The sequence below is a fragment of the Sorex araneus genome, chromosome 8, assembly GCF_027595985.1.
Source record: "Sorex araneus isolate mSorAra2 chromosome 8, mSorAra2.pri, whole genome shotgun sequence".
Classification (NCBI taxonomy): domain Eukaryota; kingdom Metazoa; phylum Chordata; class Mammalia; order Eulipotyphla; family Soricidae; genus Sorex; species Sorex araneus.
In genome coordinates, this window is record NC_073309.1 from 50,295,854 (window position 1) to 50,304,950 (window position 9,097).

Below are 9,097 nucleotides of genomic sequence, written 5' to 3' on the forward strand. Positions count from 1 at the left end.
GACTTTGTAAAATTAAGGCAACCAATGCGGTACACATATGTTGAGTTCTGGAAATAAAATCTCATCAAGATGGAAATGCGAGCTCGACTTCCAAACATTTATGCGTCATGCTGTGTGTCTGTGTGGGCACGTGTTAGCTGGAGTAGAGAGACTGAGCTGGGGTGCTGGGCTCCGGAAGCAAGGCGGGAGCCAGCTAAACTGGAACCATTTATTTAGCAGCTGACGTAGTGGACGTTGATTAGGAGCCACGTTCCCAAATGAAAGCGGGGCTGGAGAGACAGCGCGGGGCTGAAGGTGTTTGCATGAAGCCCATCCAGATCGCATCCCTAGACCCTGAGCCCTGCCAGGAGTGATCCCTGAGCACAGAGAAGGAGACAGCCCTGAGCACTGCTGGGTGTGGCCCCAAAAGCAAAACAGGCAAAGAAAAAGAATGAAAGAGAGTCAAAAGAACTCAAGAGATGCACGGAATGTGAGCCAGAGCGAGGGAGTGTGTGTGGAGCATGTGAGAGATCCTGGTCTTGGACCCTGCCACCACATGGCCCTCAAGGCAACTCTGGGTGTAGTTTGGGTAATCCTGGAGCACCACCAGGTATGGATGCTGCAAAATGAATGAATGAATGAATGGATAAATAAATAACTAAAGAGGGGTGGGGGGCAGCTCAAAGTTCTGGAGCGTAGTTTTTCATGTGCAAACCCCAGGTTGGGTCCCTGACACCTTAGGATTCCCCAATAATTGCCAGGATGGTTCCCAGCTGTGAGTCACCAAACACTGCTGGCGTGAAACCCCCCACCATTAATAAATGACAGAAAAACATGAAATAAAAGCCATATCTGTACTGGTGTAGTGTTACATTGTTCTAGTGATATTTGCAACAGTAAGATTGATAAGTCACTTATTTTAATGAACCACATGTATTTTGTAATTTTTTTTGGTTGGTTTTGTTTTTGTGCCACACCTGGAGGTTCTCAGGGCTCACTCCTGGCTCTGTGCTCAGGAATCACTCCTGGCCGTTCCTGGGGGACCATATGGGAAAGTGGGGATAGAATCGGCCCCGGGTCGGCCCTCTGCAAAACAAACTCCCTCTCCTGCTGTACTATGGCTCCAGCCAGTTTTTAATTAATTTTATTACTTAATTAAAAATCTAGCAGGGGCTGGAGCCATAGCACAGCGGGTAGGGCGTTTGCCTTGCACGCGGCTGACCCGGGTTCAATTCCCAGCATCCCATAGGGTCCCCTGAGCATCGCCAGGAATAATTCCTGAGTGCAAAGCCATGAGGTAACCCCTGTGCATTGCTGGTGTGACCCAAAAAAGAAAAAAAAAAGAAAAATCTAGAAAGGAGCCCCGGGGCAGTGGGCACCTCTTGGTGGCCTGGGCACTATTCCACCCGATTCTGCATCCTCTGACTTCCAGGCATTCTCCCTTCTCTTGTGGGGTCACCCAATATTCCACACTGCTTCCTGTCTTCTCAGGGGGTTCCCACCCACTCGCTTTCCCCAGGGGACTCTAGTTTCTCCCTCCAAGCCTCCTCCAGGGGCTGGGGCGATGGTACAGTGGAGAGGGCGTTTGTCTTGCATGCAGCCCACTGGCGGTGTGCTCCCCCGAGCCCCTAGCATTCCCAGGAGTGATTCCTGAGTGGTGTGGCTGGGTTTGGCCCCAATCCAAAACTAACTGACCAAAAAACTCTTCCCTAACCCTCTCCTGTATCCCACCCTTGGCCCCACCAGCCAGCAAATATCCAGCCTTTGGGCGGAGCCCAGGCAGACCCCCCCCCACACACACACACCCACACACATACTCACACACACACATCCTTCTTTCCTTCCTAGCGCCCTGTTCTGCCTTTAATGCCCTCTGTTTTCATTTTTATGTATTTATTGCTGGAGCGATAGCACAGCAGGTAGGGCATTTGCCTTGCATGCGGCGGACCCGGGTTCGGTTCCTCTGTCCCTCCCGGAGAGCCCAACAAGCTACCGAGAGTATCCCGCTAGCAGGGCAGAGCCTGGCAAGCTACCCGTGGTGTATTCAATATGCCAAAAACAGTAACAAGTCTCACAATGGAGCCGTTACTGGTGCCCGCTTGAGCAAATCGATGAACAACTGGATGACAGTGCTACATTGCTACATTTATTAGCCCAGCAGTGCTCCAGACGCCCGCTCTGTGCTCTGGGATCACTACTGCCACTGCCCAAAGATCTGAACTGGAGCTGGCCAGCGCACTAGGGGAGGGAGCGACTGCCTTCCCCGCTGCCCCATCTCTCTGATCCCGTCCGTGTCCTCGCTGGGGCAGGGGGCAGGGAGGGAGCATGCGTGTGTCCTCACACCCACACATGTGTCCAGTTGTGCTGCTCTCACACTTTTTATTTTTGCCACACTCAGGTGCTCTGGTTGAAATCTGGTGGCACTCTGGGGCCCCTGTGCAGTTCCTGGGACTGGATCGGGGCTGGCAGGATGCAAGGGAAGTGCCTTGGCACCTGTACTGTTTCCCACCCATGACCTGTTTGTAAAAGACCTTCTTGGGGCCAGAGTGATAGTACAACGAGGAAGGTGTTTGCCTTGCACAAGGCCGACCTGGGTTCCATCCCTGGTATCCCACAGGGTCCCCCGAGCCCTGCCAGGAGTGATTCCTGAATGCAGAGACAGGAGTAACCTCTAAGCATCGTCGGGTGTGACCAAAATAAACAATCAAAAAAACCCATCCTTGGGTCAGAGGACTAGTAGAGGGGTGAAGGCTCATGTCTTCTGCGGCTGACCCTGACTCCACATGGTCCCTGAACTTCCCTGAGTGCAGCCCTGGGGGCTCTGAGTGCCTGCAGTCTTATTGGGCCCAAGCAGCACCGTATTCCAGGCCCTTGTATTGAACTTCTGGCTTGGTTGGTCGAGATTCACTGGAGATGGTGCCCCCAAATCCCTGAGCACCTCTTGGGAACTTCTTCTGCAAGACCATCCTTGGCTCTAGTCTACTTTCCTTCAGGGTGAAGCCTCCTCCAGGAAGTCCCCTTTGACTTCCCCTCCACCCCCTGCTCTTACCCATCCTCCTTTCCTGTACTCAGGCAGCCAGTTTCTTGCTTTCCTGGCCTGGGGAGTGAGTTTGAAGCTCTCTCCTGCACCCTGAGGTGGGAGAAAGATAGATTTCACCCCACAAAATTTTTGAGGTGTAGAAAACCTCTCAGAGGCCAGCAAGGGGGCCCAAGTGATTTCTCAGATGTGGCGTCCACCTGGTGGTGTTCAAGCTGCCCTGCCCAGGAGGGAAGTGGGCAGTAGGGCCAGGCAATTGCCAAATTTGGGAAATCTGCCTGGTCACTATGTCCCAGAGAGGAAGTGGTGGGGAAGGGAAGTGGGTGACCACAGGGTGGCTGAGTCGGCTCTGTTCCTCCACCCCCAGTGTCCACCACCCGTCCACTGTTCCTGACATTGAGCTCCTGACCCCAGCGAAGTGGGAAAAAACTGTTTTAGTCCTCAGGCGAATGCCACTGCTGGGCTCTGAACAAAGGCAAGGTTGTCGGTTTTCTAGAATATCTGGGGGGTTGGGGCATCTGCAGGCAGCTGGCGGGGGAGGACAGAAGCAGAAATTCTTCAACAAAGACCGACTCAAGGACATGCACTAGTTGGGGGCTGGAGCGACAGCACAACGGGTAGGGCTTTTGCCTTGCATGCGGCCGACCCGGGTTCAATTCCCAGCATCCTATATGGTCCCCCGAGCACTTCCAGGAGTAATTCCTGAGTGCAGAGCCAGGAGTAACCCCTGTGCATCGCCGGGTGTGACCCCAACAAATCAAAAGAAAATAAATAAATAAAAGGACATGAGCTCATTTGGAGGACATCCCCAGCTTATCGAGGTACAAAACCAGACTGTGACCCGCTCAAGGGCATCCCGAGGCTGGAGAGAGTGGCCAGCCGGAAAGATACCTCCCTTGCACGCAAGCAACCCTGGTTCGATTCCCAGAAATGATCCCTGGAAGTAGAGTCGGGAGTGGCCCCTAATTATCACTAGGTGTGGCCCAAAATAAAAACATAAAACAAAACAACAAAACAAATCCAAAGACATCTGACTGTGTTCCATGGTTAGGTCATGTCCCAGACTAGCTGTCCCCTAGCAGGTCCTGCTCGCTGGTATTAGCCTACATGACATTTTGTGTATGTGTGTGTGTGTGTCGGGGGGATCATATCCAGTGATGCTCAGGGGTTACTCCTGGCTTTGACCGTATTGGATGTCAGGATGGAACCTGGGTCAGCTGCATGTAAGGCCAGCACCCTCTCCACTGTGCTCTCTCCAGCCCAAGGACTAATTCCTGAGTGCAGAGCCAGGAGTAAGCCCTGAGCACTGCCACTCTGTTCCTCTTCCCCTGCAGAAAAGATCAGAATGTTGGAGACACTTTAATCCATCCACCAAAGAGCAACGTGCGCAGACTCTCAGCATTCCCTAGTTCTAGAACAATTTTATCATTCTCCCAAGGAAAGTGGGGACCACAGCCGTTGACGACCTATTTCCTGTTCCTGTCCTCTACACCTGGTCCCTGGAGCTCAGCATCTACTGTTTGTCTCTGTCATTTGACAAAATCCAACAAAAAAAACCCCTTCTAGTTGGCTTGTTCTCTCTTCCTTTCTCCTCTCACATCTCTCTCTCATCTCTTTGAGCCACACCCAGCTATGCCAGGAGTAACTGACAGGCTCGAGGGACACTATGGGACACCAGGAATCGAACTCAGGTCGGCCGCTTGCAAGGTCGTTGCCTTCCCTGCTGTGCAGTTACTCTGGCCCCTCGAAATTTTTCTCATTTTATGTTTCGTTTCCTTCACTTGGCAGATCCCAGGGGCACCGTGAAGATGTTTCCAGCCCCACCTCCTCTCTGCATTTGAATTTGTTTAATTTTATTTTATCTAATTTTGTTTGGTTCATTTTTATTTGGGGGTCACACCTGACAGTGCTCAGGGCTTACTCCTGGCTCTGAACTCAGGGGTCATGCCTGGTGGGTTCAAAAGACCCTGTGGGATGCCTGAGACCAAACCTAGTTAGCCCCCTGCCTGCTGTACTACCACTCTGGCTGCATCTTCTCATTTTATTCTCCATTCCCTTTTCCATCCTTCCTTCCCTGCCCACATTCTTCCTTTATTTTCCGTTTTCTCTCTTTTCTGTCTTTCTCTCTCCCTCCCTCCTCCCTTTCTTTCTTTTTTCTTTTTGGGTCACACCTGGTGATGTACAGGGGTCACTCCTGGCTCATGCACTCAGGAATCACCCTGGCGGTGCTCAGGGGACCATATGGGATGCTGGGATTTGAACCCGGGTTGGCCGCGTGCAAGGCAAACACCCTACCCGCTGTGCTCTCTCTCCAGCCCCCTCCCTTTCTTTCTTCTTTCCTTCCTTCCTCTTTCTTTCTTTCTTTCTTTCTTTCTTTCTTTCTTTCTTTCTTTCTTTCTTTCTTTCTTTCTTTCTTTCTTTCTTTCTTTCTTTCTTTCTTTCTTTCTTTCTTTCTTTCTTTCTTTCTTTCTTTCTTTCTCTCTCTCTCTCTCTCTCTCTCTCTTTCTTTCTTTCTTTCTTTCTTTCTTTCTTTCTTTTTTCTGTCACACCCGACAATGCACAGGGGTTACTCCTGGCTCTGCACTCAGGAATTACTCCTGGCGGTGCTCAGGGGACCATATGGGATGCTGGGATTTGAACCCGGGTCGGCCGCGTGCAAGGCAAACGCCCTACCTGCTGTGCTATTACTCCAACCCCCATCCTTCCTTCCTCTTTCTTCCCCCTTCCTTCTCTTTCTTTTTCTGCATTGGGGCCACACTTACGGGCACAAGAACTGCTCATGACTTGGTGCTCAGAGCTGAGTCCCGGCAGTGCTCAGAGGATTGTACAGTGCTCAGGATTGAACCTGGGACTCCAGCAGGAAGACCCGCACTCCGCTGGCTGAATCATTTCCTAGGGTCCCATTTCCCCAAGTTCAAGATGGGAAACCCAGGCGCCTTGAGTTCTGCTGGTGCTTGCCCTGGGAGGGGCCCCCAGTGTGGAGGAGGCGGGCGGCAGGGTGAGAGAGATGGGAGGGGCCCATGTGTTCATATGTGGGGGTGGGGGGGTGGAGTTCAGGCAGCAGTGTTTGTCTAGGAGGGCCTCAGTGGGCCCTGGAGAGTGCCAGTCCTTGTCACAGCCCCCACATACAGGCCGTGCTTTAGGAAGGTGGCGGCAAAGCCTGTGCAGTGGCTCTGACCCAGCCCCTGCCCCCAGGGAGCAGGGGTGTGAGTTATGAGAGAGATGCAGAAGAAATGTTCCCTGGAGAACACACCAGGCCTGCCTGGGTCCCTCTCCAAGGCTGGGGGAGGTGGCCATGAAGGTGCAGCCCCTGGGGTCCGGGCCAACAGCAGCAACTTAAAAAAAATTTTTTTTTTAAATTTTATAAGTTAGTTCACAATATTTGATTACACTTAATATTCAAACACCAATCCCACCACCATTACACCTTCCCACCACCAAATTCAGGATGTTTCCATCCCAAACCCCAATCCCTGTCCCAAAGCAAACTGTAAGAACTTATTTTGTATTGTCTGTTATGAAGAACCGCTGAACATGTTTACAAAAAAGTGTTCGTATAGGAAACAGTGTGAAGATTGTTCTATTTTGGCAGGAGCCATTAAGACATTCTATAGGATATCACTAACATTAACAGCAACAATTTCCAGACCTCTGGATCCTAGCTGTGGACCCCAATGCTGTTTCCAGGGAGACTCCAACCAGTTGGGAACCCCCTGCAGGAGACAGTGGGGAGAAAGGGCAGGAAGGAAAGGAAATGTGACTGGACCTCTGAACCGATACCTTTCAGAATTGGGGAGTCAGGATAGGGGGATGCAGTGCATTATTCCAGGAGATAGTACAGTGGGTCAGGAACTTGCCTTGCATGCAGCTGACCCGGATTTGATCCCCGGCATCCTATAGAGTCCCCTGAGCACCACCAGGACTGATTCCTGAGTGCAGAACCAGGAGTAACCCAGAGCATCGCTGGGTGTGGTCCCCAAACTGAAACCAAAACAAACGCTTTGATATTACTGTCCAAATGAGTAATCAAAAACTAACAATGCATGGCTGGAGTGATAGCACATCGGGTAGGGCGTTTGCCTTGCATGCAGCCAACCCGAGTTCGATTCCCAGCATCTTATATGGTCCCCTGAGCACCACCAGGAGTAATTCCTGAGTGCAGAGCCAGGAGTAACCCCTGTGAATCGCCGGGTGTGACCCCACTCCCCCAAAAAAGGAAAAACAAACAAACAAACAAACAATGCTGTTCACAGTTACCATTAAATGTCCATGGTTGGTTAAAAGCATAACGGGGCTGGGGCGGTGAAAGGGTGGTCTGAGAGATTGCACAGTCCTCAGGGTGCACGCCCAGTAGGTGCCAGATCCTGGGTTGATTCTCAGCTCCATGTAGTGCCCTGAGCATTGCTGGGGGCTGCTCTGGAGGCCCCGGGGGGATCTCCAGCATTGCAGGACTCAAGCTGCACTGCCTCCTCGGGTTCCTGCGTTAAACCCAGAGCTCAGTTGACTGAGACCCTGAGTCCATCTGGGAGGTGACTCGCACCGTATCCCCCAAACAAACAAACACAGCAGGACAGCCGGTGGGCAGATTTGCGTGACTGTGGGGAGGGCGCTGCTGAGCACAGGTAGGGCCACAGTCAGACACAGCTGCGGGAAAGCTCCGGAGGCCAGATGTGGCTCAAGCTTAAGTGCACAGGCAGAGCATGGCCAAGGCCCTGGGCTCCTTCTGGGCACTTCAGGGCTCCATACCCTGTTCTGAGCATGCTTTGAGCAGGTCTGGGGGTCCCCGAGCACTGCCTGCTATGAGCCGCTATAGAATAAAATATTAAAGGCTGGGCTGGAAGGATAGGACTGTTGGACACCGAGGGGCAGGAGCGACTCCATCATGCCCGGTTCCTGCTCCACATCCTTTTTTTACTTAAACCTTTTTGATTTTCTTAAAACTCCTGCTTCTCCCCCCAGCCATCTGTGAGGGAAGGTCATTCGGGCTGAAAACTCTGCCTTGGCAAATCGTTTCAGAACTGCTATTCACTGTCCATAGAAGCCACCCAGATACAAGCAGGGTGGGTAGCTGCCAGAATGAAAACATGTCTAGATCACCTATCTGGAACTGCTTGTTTGTACTATTTGAAAGTCTGTTTTCTTCTGAGTCATAAAACTTACATTTTTACTCATGCTTTTGTTAAAATTCATACATGTGGATTGGGATGTAAGCAGATGTAAGCACTGACTATAAAATTTGCGGCTTTTCCCTTGTTTGGGGTCTTGCTTGGGCCTGCGTGCCTAGAAGCTAGACCCCAGCTAGCTGGCTAATAAACTCTGCTTGTTTATTGCATTACTGACTGAGCTCTTTGTGCAGATTCGGAGGGGAAAATATCGACACCGTACCCTAACATCTGGGGGCTCGTCCGGGATCGATTTTTCCCTCTTTCTGAGGAAACCACAAACCGTTGCCAGTACCGGAGTTAGGCCTTTTTTTCTTTTTTTCTTTGGACCTCTAGAGTGGTTTGGCGGGTAGACCCGAGGACAGAACTAGGTTCCGTGGACCGCGGAAGGAGAGGGTGTTGGCCACTCTCTTTTGGAGCTCATTTGGAGAACCAGGTCCTCATCTGAGAGGTTCTCATTGGGAGAACTAGGTCCTCATTTGGTGCCCGGGCAATTTGGATTCGGGAATCAATCCCGGAGACTCCATTATTAACATCAACATCTGTGGGAGACGTCCCAGATAGGTCGAGGCAGTCTCAGTGGACGCCTTTTGGCTTGATATCAAGTGGAATGGAAGAAGAAGAAACTGAAACGTGTGTGGATGCTGGGAGGGAAGTGAGAGAAAGGACCGGTCTGAGTGTGAGTGTGTGTGTTTCTCCTCTAAGATTGTATCTGTGGGTTTCCCTGATTTCTGTTTTGATAATCTTTGTTTCTTCCCCACTAATACTCTTTTTTTTTCAAAATTTATTTATTTATTTATTTATTTATTTATTTATTTATTTTTTGCTTTTTGGCTCATACCTGGCAATGCACAGGGGTTACTCCTGGCTCTGCACTCAGGAATTATTCCTGGCGGTGCTCAGGGGACCATATGGAATG